This window comes from Hemitrygon akajei, chromosome 10 (genome assembly GCF_048418815.1).
Source record: "Hemitrygon akajei chromosome 10, sHemAka1.3, whole genome shotgun sequence".
In the NCBI taxonomy this organism is placed as follows: domain Eukaryota; kingdom Metazoa; phylum Chordata; class Chondrichthyes; order Myliobatiformes; family Dasyatidae; genus Hemitrygon; species Hemitrygon akajei.
This window is the reverse complement of record NC_133133.1, coordinates 42,314,895-42,330,325: the sequence shown is the minus strand read 5'-3', so window position 1 is coordinate 42,330,325 and position 15,431 is coordinate 42,314,895.

Here is a 15,431-nt window from a genome sequence, read left to right as displayed (position 1 = left end):
ATTTATTCTGTCAATTCCCCATCATTAAATATGGCAATACCCTATTGGATGCATGCTCCTCTAACCAACAAAAACACCTGCAATACATTATTTATTAATGCAGATTCATCTCCAAGTCACAAAGAAGAAATGTACCGGGTAGGTTCAGGGTATATGTGTGAACATGTATGTAAACAAGCACACATTCTTAATGTTAGGAAACTGATGATTCACAAACAGCAGACAATCACTATAAATCTTGCTGATGTTATAAACTAGGAATTATATTTTCACTACGCTGAGTTAAAACCAGAAGCACAATACTTTTGCATGCGCATTGTAAACTAGGTACAGCTACACCAACACGACAGCGTTAGTGCAATCCCTTTACAGCACCAGCAATCACTGACTGTGCTTCCATTCCCTCCACTGATTCCAAGCACTTTGTACATTCTCCCTGTGGTGGTTTGAGTTTCCTCGCACATTCCAAAAAAGATATATGGTTAGGGTTACGGTTAGGGTTAATAAGCTGTGAGAATGCTATGTTGGCATCAGAAACATGGTAACACCTGCAAGCTACCTCCAGCACAATCCTCAGAATCAATCATTGGTGCAAAAGGACGTATTTCACTGTATGTTTTGCCATTTTAATTTGCATAGGATGTATAAAAGATAAGATAAAGATTAACTTTATCCTAACCATTTCTAACTTGCAAGTAATTAATGGGAGTCTGAAGAATTTGTCTTGAGTAGCAAAATTAACAAAACCATTCTCTGTTCATCAAGCACAGCATAATGATACTTCTTTCCATGCAGTAACCATCATGACACATGGCTCCAATATGAGTCAACGGTATGTCCAGGAGTTTGTGTCAATATGACACTGAAAATTGCCATATATTAATATAACTTCAAGAGATTCGGCAGATGCTGGAAATCCAGGGTAACACAAAAATGCTCAAGGAAGTATACAGACCAGGCATCATCTATGAAGAAACAGTCAACATTTCGGGTTGGAAGGTGATAGATGGGGAAAGGAAAAGGCCAAAAAAAGAAGGAACCTGATACGAGATGACAGTGGACCAGGGAGAAAGGGAAGGAGGAGGGGTACCAGACAGACATGATGGGCAGGTGAGAAGAAGGAAAGGAATAAGAGGGGAGCCAGAATGGGGAATGGAAAAAGAGAGGACAGAGGGTGAAGAAATGACCAGAAGTTCGTGAAATTGTTGTTCATGCCATCAGATTGGAGGCTGCACAGATGGAATATGAGGTTTTGCTCCTCAGGTTGGCCTCATCATGGAAGTAGAGGAGGTGATGGATCAACATGTCAGAATAGGAATGGGAAATAGAATTAAAGTGGATGCCCACCTGGAAGTCTTACCTGTTGCAGTGGATGGAGTGAAGGGTCTCAATGAAGTGGCTCCCCCAATCAATGTCTGGTCTTATTTTAATTTATTGGGACATATCTTCCCAGGTATAGGAATGGAGTTGTAAAGTTGACCCTCATTTGATTCGTGAATCTGGATGGGAAAACAATGCATTACAGAGGCTATTGATTAAGTATGTGGTTCTTTTCTAGGGTAATTTAAAATTGCAGCAATGAGCTGGGAACAACCTGATCACAAAGAAAGAGAGATCAGCAATGATTTCCCAGGCTTTCAGATGCTCCAAAGTAGAAATCAGTGCGTGAACAAAAAGAAGAATGCATAAAGAGGTAAAACAGACTTTATGTAAAGACGCAACAAGAACTATCCCCAGCAGTCTCTGCCACCACATGTAAAAGCACTCAACACAGGATGACAAACTAAAAGAGGTGTATTTCCCCATGCACATCCTGTGAGAATGATAGGCATGACTCATTTCCTTACATATCATGCCCTCATTATGACATTAACTGATTGAATGGGAAAATGCTCTATTCACATGAACCCTTTGGAACTACTAATGCATCTTTTTAACTCCATACTACTTTCATTGTGTGCCTCAAGGGGTTTTGCTAGTCATAGTGATTAAAGTGAGCACACCTGCAGGCATTATAAGTATGGTATGAATGCAAACACCTGGAAGAAAGGAAGTTTAATTACCTATCAAATTCCTTTAGCTTTGCTTTTTGCAGAGGATGAAGGCTGTTCATAACCTAATGCAAAGACGTACAACTGGAAAAGCTGGCTAAGAGGTTTGACTGTGCCCAAGGAAGAAGTATCACAGCCATTGTAAAGAAAGACAGAGAAGGTTATGAGCAATGAGAAAAGAGTAAGCTGCTAAAAAGAGCCCAGTCAAAACAAAGAATAGAAACAGAGCAGTAAGTTTCAGCTTTATGCAAAATTTTGTAAACTCAGCGCTACATTTTTTTAGCAGTTTCCCCTGTGGGATGCAATTATCTTTCCTATAGTGTATTAATAACTTGTTTACTACTCTGCTGGTGTTACAGCTGCTTTCAGCATAATGTTGATTCCAATGAACAGATAGGAGCAGAGGTTCCCAACTTTTTATGCCATGAGCTCCTACTATTAACAGAGGGGTCAATGGACCCCAGTTTGGGAACTCCTGGATTACAGTTCCTAAACAGGGGTTGTGCCTGTGTGGGGATATAGTTTAGGGTGAATGACTATACCAGCAAACTCCTGTTTCTTTGTGGCAAGTTAATCCTTGAGGAAATCTTCGGTTCTGAAACTTCAACAAAGTGTTGATACACTTAACTATATTACCAACTATATTCTTTTAACCACCTATCCAGCTGAAAACGTACTATAAAATAGATCCTGATTATGAGAATCCTGATTAGCAGTGAAGCTGTCTCTTTAAAAGGGATGTAGACAGTGAGTTCTTACTTCAAAAGGATTGCTGAAGGCAAGATTGTCTTTTTAAAAGGGGTTCCAGTGGTGAAATTTCCTCTGATCAGCATGCTGAAGGTGAGAATCATTCCTTTAAAGGAAACATATGGTGAAATTACCTCTTTAAAGAAAGAATCCCAATCAAAAGTTCCTGATCATGTAAACTTCATTTTAAAATGAGTTTCCTGGTGGCAAGAATCTATAATTAAATAATGACTGACAGCAAGAGTCCTCTGTGATTAAAATAATATTTAGTTTTTAATTGGATGGTAAATTTACCTAGATTGCTGATAATATGGATAACCCAAACTATGTGACTTTGTCTTGATTGACTTACACACCTGTCAGTTCTCACCCTGCCTGTAGCTCAATTGATTTAACAGTCTAATATTTTACAATCTTAACCCGTTTCACCTCTCATAGTTTGCCCTCAGTAGCTTTCAATTACTGATAATCTTGGTGTATATTATTTTTTCGAATATCTACTTTTCAGTTCAAATGCAGCAAAATACGTGCATGCCTTTCAGCATTCTCCGAGCATTGATATTATCTGAGAAATGTCTTTTCTAATTTCACTGTTTAAATGATTCTGGCACAGCACCAAACATGCAGGTTTAATGCCTCTTTGTGGGATAACAAGCAATGGGCCTTGAATTGAGGTTGACCTTTTGGATCAGCACTGTGCTTTTGACTCCTTGGGGATATGCAACTTGCATTTATGTGGAGCATCAGGAAGTAATTCCACAACACTACATGACGAAGTTCAGCAGCGCTCCACAGCCATCAGCTGACAATAGTTTCTCTCTGAACACGAGTGAATCTGCAGATGCTGGAAATAAATAAAAACACAAAATGCTGGCAGAACTCAGCAGGCCAGACAGCATCTATGGGAGGAGATAGTGACGATGTTTTGGGCCGAAACCCTTTATCAGGAGTGAAGTAACATGGGATGGTCGAGGGGGGGGGATAAGAAGTGGGGGGAGGGATAAAGTAGAAAGCTGGGAAGTGATAGGCCGGAGGGAAATGGGCTGGGGGAAGGTGGAGCATTATGGGAAATAAAAGAAAGAAAGGTAGGGCTGGAGGGAGATTATAATGAGGGGGGAAAAAAGAGAGAGAAAGAGAACCAGATTAAAATAATAGGGGTGGGGGTGGGGGTGGGGGGGCAGGGGTATCAACTGAGGTCTGTGAGTTGGATGTTCATGCCGGCAGGAAGGAGGCTACCTAGGCGGGAGATAAGGTATTGCTCCATCGACCTGCGTGTGGCCTCATCTTGACGGTAGAGGAGGCCATGGACAGACATGTTGGAGTGGGAGTGGTCTGTGGAATTGAAGTGTGTGGCCACAGGGAGATCCGCCATTGCTGGAGGACTGAGTGCCGGTGTTCGGTCTCCCAGTCTGTGGCGGGTCTCCCCAATGTATAAATGGCCACATCGGGAACACCGGATACAGTATATCACCCCAGTTGACTCGCAGGTGAAGTGGTGCCTCACCTGAAAGGACTGTTTGGGGCCTATCACTTTATCCCTCCCCCCACTTCTTATCCCCTCTCGACCATCCCATGTTTCTTTACTCCTGATGAAGGGTTTCGGCCTGAAACATCGTCACTACCTCCTCCCATAGATGCTGTCTGGCCTGCTGAGTTCTGCCAGCATTTTGTGTTTTTATAGTTTCTCTCTCATTTGCTTCATTCTGCCACCAGTGCAGACTTCTGGGGGTATGCTCCAATGTGAGCCATATGCACTATTCTTTACCTTGTTTGTATGCCCTCTTTCACACAAAATATTATTCAAATATGAACTTACTATTCATAGTTGTAGAACATGAAAGTCAAAGTAATGGAGAGAACTACATCAATAAAATCTACTCCACAGATTGACTGGATGGATCAGGGATCAGTAATTCTAGTGATGGGGCGAGTTAACAAAGGCAAATTTGAATAAAATGATTTCATTCTGAGATGTTGAGCATGAATTTAAAAAGTGATAATTAGTGATCTATCGGACCAAAGAAGGCAGGACTTTTTAACCTGAAGTGAAAAAGAGCATGTTATAAGCACACAGCAAATCAGGGAGAAGCTGTATTAACATCTCAGAATAATAAACTTTATTCAGAACTGGGAACGTTTAGAATTAAGCAATTTAATGTTCAGCAAAGTGAGAGAGAGAGAGAGAGAGAGACAGAGACCAGTGAGAAGATGTGTATAGGATGAAAAGCAGGAGAGGATAAATGGAAATAGGGGTGACAGTGCAAGGTAACAAAACATAGCAGATTTTAACAAAACGAAGTATTTATCTGAAATTACCAAAGGAAGTAGGAAAGAATGCTAGAAGCCTGGAATAAAAGTGTTAACAATACTTAATATCTGAAAGTGCTAATAAGACTGTAATGTTCCTGGTTAGAAGATAAAGTTTTGCTCCTTGAGCTTGTATCAGGTTTTGTTTGCATCGTATTGGAGGACGGAGATGAGATAATTATACGGTATGTGCTTATGTGCCTTCTGGTGTGTGTGAGACTGGTGGTACTGTGTTTTGCACCTTGGCTACAGAGGAATGACGTTTCATTTGGCTGTACAGTATTCATGAGTATTCATGTATGGTTGAATGACAATTAAACTTGAACACGGTCATTGTGGGAAAGATAGAGAGAAAGGTAAGTTGCCAGATGCCTGGACTTTCTCAGGCATACTGACTTACCATACAAGGCTTAAAAATCATCTCCAAATCTGTATTTGGCATTTCACATTATGAGCAGTGAATACTAAACTGAAAGAAATATCAATTAATCATTGTTCAATGTGACAATGGATTGAGTGATGGTGTGAAATATTACTTTCTCTCTCTCTCTCTTTCTGCCTATGTTGCCTGATTTACAGAGAATTTGCAGCATTTTCTGTTTCCTACTGAGATTTCAAGGACCTGCAGTATTTTGTTTCTGTATTAATGTTTACCTCTCCTCATCCAATATGTTACATGATATCACAAGCAAGAGAATATCTGCAATGCTGGAAAACATTTTGTGTGTGTTGTTAAATGATATAATAGTCACAAAGCTCACCCATAAACTAAATTAATAATGTTTCTAAAATGTTGTTGTCTTTCAAACATTACTGCTCCTATATACTGGTTTAAGGCAAAGTCCAACATCGTGACTCCTGTCATCGAAGGCAAGTGTGCAGCTCTCACAGATTACAAGCGCTCGCCATCTGACCAAACGCTGCAGGCTCTTCGAGCTGCTAGTAACAAAGTGCAACAGACTGCAAGGCAGTGTGCAAATGAGTACTGGCTCCTGCTCAGTGAGGACATTCAGACAGCAGCTGTGACAGGCAACATCAGATCGATGTATGTTGGTAACAAGAAGGCCCTTGGCCCATCGCAGAGCAAGACAGCACCCCTGAAGTCATCCAGCGGTGAAATAATCACCAATAAAAGCAAGCAGATGGAATGCTGGGTGGAACATTCGACCTTGTCAGCAGGGATGGGCTCTTTCAGGTTCTCCTCAAGATTGACTGTCCCCTGAAACTCCAAAGTATCATCCAGTCATTCCATGATGACAGGAGGGCTACTGTTCAGTACGATGGCTGCTCATCAGAACCCTTCGCTGTTTGTAGTGGAGTCAAACAAGGATGTGTGTTGGCCCCAACATTATTCGGCATCTTCTCTATGCTGATGAAGCACACATTTGGGGCATTGACAGAAGGAATCTACATGCACACCAGGTGCGATGGGTGACTGTTCAACCCTGTGCGCCTGAGAGCAATATATGTTTGCAATACCAGGTTCACATTGTAGAAGTCATAAAGTGAAAAGTTTAATGTTAAGTTTTTTGGTTAATATACTTTCATGCTGAAGGATGCTAGAACTTTCAGTGGAATTGGTGACGAACAGTTTTAATGTTGGTGATAGGAATTACCATCAGTATCTCGATGAATAACTGTAGTTACCAGTTAATGAAGATACATTTGTTCAAAATCGTCACTTGAAAGTCCTCCACCAACTCCACAGCAGCAATACTATAGCTCACTGAGGCAAATAAAATGAGCAAAAGATTATTCTTTATAATAAAGGAAATAACTCATGAAATTCATAAAACCTCAAGAGAAAAGATGCTTCAGAAAAGCAACATAGATAAAAGGGAATTTCAAAAGGAAAGAATGACGAACACACCATTGTAAACTGGATTGATAAATTTTTACTTCTTCAGCCCCTTGGGTGATTTTAGTGTGTACTCATCGATATTGTCAAGGTTGGACAAAGGAACACTAATCCTCTCTCCAGCTTCTGGCTGTCATATGCAATATAAATCTTCAACTATATCTTCCCAGCAATAGCTATACATCCTGCACAGTAAATGTAAAGTAAACCTTCATTTATGCTTCTCTATTAAGCATTCAATGTCAGGTTTGAACATAGATTGGGTGTATGATAGAATCTTCTTTTTATTGAACCATCAACCATTTCCAAGATAGGTACAACATATGGCTTTGCTACATAAGCTATGCATTAATCAAACCACTTCTTTTACTGTCAGCCAATAGTTTCTTAATCTCAAAGTAAGAATACCTTGGTAATATTTCCAGAATAACCATTTCATCCAGACTTTGTGCAAGATTGAGAACCAAGATTCTCCCACACATTCCAGTCATGCTGGTACATCAGTAAAAGACAACCATGAGATTCTTCCAGCTCACTGCTGTCGCATCATGAGAAAAGTTGATCATAATTGTTTTCACTTTATCAGTTTTCATGTCTAGTAGTCAGCATCCATTTTAGGTGCCCTGTGGAGAACATGGAGGAAAATTGTAGTGCCGACTATTTATTCCTTTGTAACCATGTGCCCCATCAGAAAGAGTAAATCTTGATTCTTTCCATTTTTGCAGTGGTATTTATTTGTTGAAAGTGAACTGATAAATCTTCAAAAGCATTAATTGCATATAGCCTGAGCCCTAGAATCGCTCAGTCCACCATTTGCTTGTGGTTGATTTATGTTCCCTCTCAACTCCATTCTCTTGCCTTTTCCCTGTAACCTTTGATGCCCAATCTATCGACCTGCACTTTAAGTATACTCAATGACTTGGCCTCCAGAGCCTTTGGTGCCAAGAAGTTCCACAGATTCACACCCTCTGGCTAAAGAGATTCTTCCTCATATCTGTTCTAAAGGGACGCACTTCTATTCTGAGGCTCTTCCCGCTGGTCCTGGACTCTCCCTCTATTGGAAATATCTGCATCCACTCTATCAAGGCCTTTCCTAATAAGTATCCAGAGGTACTCAGGCTTCATGTTGTGTCCCAAGAGGTTCTGTTGGAAAAGCTCCTTTATTTACCTCAGACAGTTTTTTAAAATCCTATTATATAAGCCTTCCCCTGTCCAAGTATTTATTTCTCTTACCTGTAGTGTGCATGTCTTTTGATTGCCACTTCCATGATCTACGCTTCCCTAACTTGAACCATAATATTTGCTCTCCAAAGTCATTTTAATGACACACATTTCATTATGCCCCTCCTTTAACATGATTTCTGGTTAGCAACATACAATGTTAGTGCTTTGATTACTAAAATACAAATTCATATTCCTGTCTATGGAGTTATTAGCTACTGTTAAATGTCTGTAACAACCACTCCTTACACAGTACTTTGGTCCCATCCATGATAACCTTCCTCCAAGGAGCTATTGCTGACATAGATATCAATAGCTGGTTGCCAAATATGCTTCACAGGAAATCTTCTGACTGTTTTAACTGTGTTTCTTCGTGAAAAGCTGGGCCATGAAAGTCCATCGGGAAAGACTAATTACTGATATATTTAGCTGTAGTTAGTAGCATCTAGCATAATCAATAAAACTGATTTTTAGAAATGGGTGAAAGCCACTGCAATCCTTACTATAACGTCCTTTTAGCTCCAGCCAAAGCTAATAGATTTCCAGACGTATGTTTTCAAACTTAGTATAGAAGAACCTGATGCTGAGTTCTGTCTCTATAACTACAGCTTCCTCTTAACCAAGTAGTACATTTAGTACACCTGGACTTGAGATCAGGTGCAGGCAGAGTTAATCAGCTGCAAGGAACTATAGAGTTATAAAATAATAGTGCAGAAGCTATTCATCCCAATGTACCATGTTAGTTCTTTGAAGGAACTGCTTTGATTGGTCCGAGTTCCTTGCTCTTTCCCAAATGTACAATGAGGATTTCTCCAGATTCACTTTCAAAGTCATTACTGAATCTGTCCTTACAGAATCAATGTTTCAGATAACTCTCCCAAAATCAGAACAAAGCACTGTATAAAATATCCTCTAGAGGTCAAAAATATATATGTACAGTATACGGGTGAGTTCCCAGTGGTGATGCAGTTCTGTGACCTGGTCAATTATAATTAATTAATTAACTTTTCATTGGCTGTTTAAAATCAGTCCGGCAGTCAATTACAAGCGGATATAAATCTGTCCACTCCTGACATTCACATACACTTACTATAGCACCGGACTCTAATTGGTTAATATTAATTATAACTGGACTGTTTAATATTTTTTACATTCCTGAGCTCTAAGATCAAATGTACTGCTGTTCTGACTTAAAATAACTTATCTCAGCACAAACCAGAGAGCAAACTGGAACCCATGACTGAGAGTTGCATTTATCTACTGAGCCATTTGGGAAACTGGGAATTTCTATGCTTGTCTGGATTCAGCTAAAGAATAAAATCTCTTCCGTTCAATCCCCAAACAATTTGCCACTGATTTATCTCATGTAAACAAAGAAAAGAAGGTTAAATGGAAAACTCTTCTACTCTGGAAAACGGCACAGAATTGATTCATTGGATGCGGTTTTTTTCACGAACAAACCTCCATCGGATTTTCTTGCTGTCACTGTGGTTAACTTCATTTCCAGGAGCTGAGGATTCAATCTAATCTGTTTTCAGTAGAGGCTGGGATTACCAGCTATATGGTGAGAATGTCAAACTAGACAATTACTAATACATTTTGCATAGCCTTCATCCAGTCTGCTACAAGTGTGACAATGCATTTTAATTTCTAATATATGTAACTCTCTGAAGTACCATCCATCTCCCTGAAAACTTCTTATTGTGACCTGCAATGAAGCTTTCTCAGCACCTATGATTTATGCATTGATTGGTGCTATTTTCTGAAAGCTAATTTTATCGCAGCAACTCAAGAGATCAAAAGTGACAGCCACTTTGCCTTATATTTCTCTCAGCCCTTTCAGGGTTGTCAATGGATGACAGACCAAACTGTTTACAAGTTTTCACCAGTTCCGTGTAAATAGGGAAATGTGCTGCAGCTGGAACCAGGTCTCTGATTGATTTGTTTACTCTGTCTCTCCACTGGGAATGCACATTATTGGATTGCTGGGAACTGTAGGAAGATCCTCCTATCCACAATCTAGCTAGCACGCTGGCATGATTAGGAGCATTATCGTTGAATATCATACACCATTGCTGATGTCATCCATTTATAGTAGGTGTTTGCTGCAGAGTAATTGGGGATTTTTATGTTAGGCAACTCACAGAATGTGGAAAATACCTGAAATAGTGTGCAGAGCTCATTGTGAGTTTTATCCGCTTATTGTTTTCACAGGAGCCAGTAATTCTGAGAGAGTGGAATGGGAAAAATTAGTAGTGTCTAGTGAAGACAGTAGCCTCAGGCTAAATCATGAAATGTGAGTATGGATGAATATTCAGCAGGTTAGCTTAAATGTCTTTGGGTTTCAGAGTCTCTTTAAGCATACATGGAAAGGATACATAGTAGAGTGGATTATATATGTTGTGTGAAAGTGGTGCAGGTATAGGTGACACTATACCTATTCCAGATATATAGAATCCAACCTTCATTCGGCAATGGTTATCACAGTAAAAAAAAATTGATTGTCTGCTCTGAATACTGGATTCTAATTGATTGATAAAATCTCTATATCCTAAAACTAGGAGATCTTGCAACCAAGAGAGTGGAGTTTGTAGTTTGGCTAAGTCTGGTAAAAATGGAATCGAGATGAGACAGCAGCTCTATTAACTGGAAAAAAAGTTTTAAATCTGATGAGCTTGGATGCCTGTAAATAAACCTGCTCTACAAGATATTTTATTGTTATAATGTTCATGTTATGAATTTCAAGGAGAAATTTTACTGCCATTTAAAATTATTATGGCGTGCAAAGGTGTCCAGGGCTTCCTGACAGTTATTGGTGAAACAAAGTTGCCTATGTGTGGTAATTCATGAGGATAATAAAAGGAATGTGTGCAATATCAACAAATACTCAATGCTCACAATGGCGTTCATGCTGCCCACTGGGAAAGATTTTGTTGCGGCAATTTATTTGAAAGGATAATTTTGTGAACTGTTAGTAGATTGAGAGATGTCTGCAGGAAGTTGGAGACACACACACACACACACACACACACACACACACACACACACACTCACTCACTCTTCCCACCCCCCCCCCCCCCCCAAATCAGGTTTAATATCACCAGCATATGTCATGAAATGATAATGTGAGGTACAACACTGATGATGTGAGGTACATTCATATCCTCACCTGATGTTTTGTTAGTGGCTTTGGGGTGATAGGTCATTCCGCTGTTTTCTGCTTGCCCTTGTATATTCAGTGTAGCAACATCTTTATCTCATTAATTAACTGAGATACTAGAGCATAGATAATTATTTGAACTAACAAACAAAGGTACATTACTTATAAAAACAATTTACATTTCTTACACTTGTGTGCCTACCATTACACGAGCAGGTATCTTCTCCTCTGAATTGTACAGAGGAGCTCTAGGAAATACAGGGAGAGTAATATTGGTCACATGATATACAATAACTCTTAAAGCGCACCAACAAATATTTCACAGGTTTTATCTTTATTACTGATTAAAGAATACATCATTTCCAAAATAATTGTTTGTCTTGATGTAATTTACCTAAAATAAAATCTTTCAGTTGCTTAGTTTGATGCACTGTCCTTCCAGATTTGATTCTTTGCCTGTTTCTTTAGAAAAAGGATGCAGTTTACCAACATCACATCTCCTATTAGCCAACCAGTTTTCTACTCCCGCCAATACATTACATCCTACAACATGACCACTCATATGCTGCAGTAATCCAGAATGTGGAACCTTATCAAATTCCTTCCAGAACTCTTCTAATACATCCACTGGTTCTCCTTTATCTTCAGATAATGCCAACAAATTTATCAAATGATGCCAATGTTCTTCATTGTACAATAAAACTTCCAAGCCTGACATCTTCCTGATTTACAATGATAAGCTTCACCTCATAGATCCTCTTGATTATTTGAGTTCATCACCTTTAGAGATACCTCTCAGCAGGTGTCAGTGTAACTTTGCTGTTGCTTTATAGTACCTGACTAGTTGCCCTCTGCCCGGAGATTGGAAGGACTATACATTTTAATATGTTTCTCCCACCATTTTGTGCTGCAGCCTCTTTGTATAAGAACAGGTCTCTTCATCTTCTGCCCACTGTTGAACTTTGACCTTGCCCATGACTGTCCAGGTACCATCTCCCTCAGTTTGTTGAATGTGAACTCTTAACTCCTTCAAATTTCTATCCGGGATTACTATTTTAAATTGGCAAATGGGATTGTGTCACACAGGAATGCACTGCAGCCTCTCCCCTTTATGCTGGGGAGAACAAAGGGTAAAACTGCAATGATTCACCCTGCTGAAGCTGTGTATTTTAACATACTGAGGCGGCTTCCAGATATTACTTCCATTTTAGCTCCTTCCCCACCACTATTCCTCCAGCATCACACCCTCAAGATACTACCACCCATTTTAAACATGCTTTGGAAATGTCAAGTTCACTGTGTAGCTGCTTCTAACAAATAGCCTGCAGCCATTGACTCTTGACATCAAAGTTGGAAACTCACGCCCTGCAGCATTCTTAGAGAGCTGTGCTCAAAACACCTTAGCTACAAGCAAGGGACTTCTGCCTGGAGGCAACCAACAAAAAATGCTATTTTATATATCCTAACTATAAAATAATGCAATGTTCAGTTGTAAAGTAGCCAGCCTGCATATTTTACCCAACAACAAAAAAATAAAACTGAATGGTTTGTCATGTTGTGCCATACAATGTATTTTTTTTTCCAATTTTAACCTTGGGATCTGAATCTAAATCTTAGATAAAGAAAGAGAAATATTCTTCATGATAATGTCAATAGCCATGACAAGAGGTCATTGGTTAAGGGTAAAAGGTGAAATATTTGAAGGGCATATGAGGGAAAACTACTTCTCTCAGAGGGTGTTGAGAGTGCAGAATGAGCTGCCAGCACAAGTGGAGGTTGCGATTTCCATTTCAACACCTAAGAGAAGTTTGGATAGGTACAAGAATGTGAGGGGGTATGGAGGGCTATGGCCCGGGTGCAGGTCGATGGGACTGGGCAGCTTAAGTTATTCTCCTGATAATTCTGTTTCTGTGCTGTAGTCTCCTATGACTCTAGCCAGGTCTAAAACTTGGTTGTGAAGCCGAAGAAGAACATGGAACAATACAGCACAGAAACAGACCCTTTGGCCCACAGTGTTGTGTCAAACCAATAAAATTGGTAATCAAATGGCTAACTAATCTCTGCTTACACAATGTTCATATCTTTCCATTATCCTCACAATCATGGGCCTATCTAAACATCTCTAATGTTTCTACTTCTACAACTACCGCAAGCACCCACCACTCTCTGTGTAAGAACTTGCCCTCACAGCTCCTTTGAAATTATTCCCTTTCACATTAAATGCATGGCCTTTGGTATTAGATATTTTAACCCTGGGAAAAATATATTGTCTATCTACTCTACTTATGCCTCTCATAACCTTATAAACCTCTATCAGATCTTCCCTCTGCCTCCACCACCCCAGAGGAAGCAACCTAAGACTGTCCAACCTTTAGTTCTAACATATGCCCTTTAACCCAGGCACAACGAAGAAGATGATGAAAACAAAGAAGAATTGTTTTATTTGTCACATATACTTCGAAACATACAGTGAAACGTGCCATTTTATGTCAATGAGCAACAGAGTCTGAGGATTATGTTGAGGACAGTCTGCAAGATATGGGCAGACGCTGAGAAAGCCATGGATTTAGTTTGCACTGGTACAATCTTCTCTCCTATAAAAATGGCTTTGGATTCATATCTATCCCCAACACTTGCTTCAAAGGACAATTTATTAGCATTGATCAAATGGATTAGGAGTCTGTCTCTCCATGAAAATGGATGGTTGGGGCAATGGCTGCCATAGGCATTACTGAGGCTTGGCTGTCTTTAACAGGATGTTCTTCTACAGAATATTAATATTTTGCAAGGTGCAACTTGAATCAAGAATGATTCTAATCCTGAAATGTGGGATTTAAATGAAGCCAGCTTCTGCTTGACTTCGTAAATATTTGTACCACCCTAACTTTATTTATGCACAGCATAGCTCTGCATGATATCATGTGTGTCATTTGTTCTTCATACCTGAACAAGGATAGAGTGAATGCATTGATGTTTCACCAGATTGATTCCTGGGTTGGAGGGTTTGTCAAATAAAGTGAGGTTAAGCAGTACTCTCAAGTGTACTCTTCTCTTTAGTGTAGGAGAATGAACGATGATCATGTTATAACATTAAAAAAAAATCTTAAGTGGCTTGACAGGATAGACTCGGAGTTAATATTTCACCTGGGTGGAGTGTCTAGAACCAAATATTATAGTCTCATAATTCTCATAATGAATGATCAAACATTCAGGACAGTGATGTAAGAATTTTCCACCCAAAAGGGGTGTGTTGGCTAAACTGTTGAGTAATAAAAATGTATAAAATAATTGGATGACATGAGAGGCGATTAACACATTGAATTCTGATTTTTGTGGGCTTTAGAAGTTGTAGACTGCATGCCTTTAAGATGTGGGAGGAAAACAGGGCACCCGGAAGAAACCCCTATGGTGTGAGGGAGAATTTGCAAACTCTACAAAGACAGTAACCAAGGTCAGGATTAAACATGGGTCTCTGGTTCTGTGAACATAAAACATAGAACAATACAGCACAGTACAGGCCCTTCGGCCCACAATGTTGAGCCGACCCTTAAACCCTGCCTCCCTTATAACCCCCCACCTTAAATTCCTCCATATACCTGTCTAGTAGTCTCTTAAATGTCACTAGTGTATCTGCCTCCACCACTGACTCAGGCAGTGCATTCCACACACCAACCACTCTCTGAGTATAAAACATTCCTCTAATATCCCCCTTGAACTTTCTACCCCTTACCTTAAAGCTATGTCCTCTTGTACTGAGCAGTGGTGCCCTGGGGAAGAGGCGCTGGCTGTCCACTCTATCTATTCCTCTTAATATCTTGCACACCTCTATTATGTCTCCATTCATCCTTCTTCTCTCCAGAGAGTAAAGCCCTAGCTCCCTTAATCTCTGATCGTAATGCATACTCTCTAAAACAGGCAGCATCCTGGTAAACCTCCTCTGTACCCTTTCCAGTTGAGTTGGTGGGTTTGCCAGCTGTCATTCTGTGCTGCCAACTGAATGGAGGCAGTAATTTCAGAACCTTGAAGCAGTATTTAAATATGCATTTGGAACAACATTTTTAGAGACTGAGTGCTGGTACACAATGGA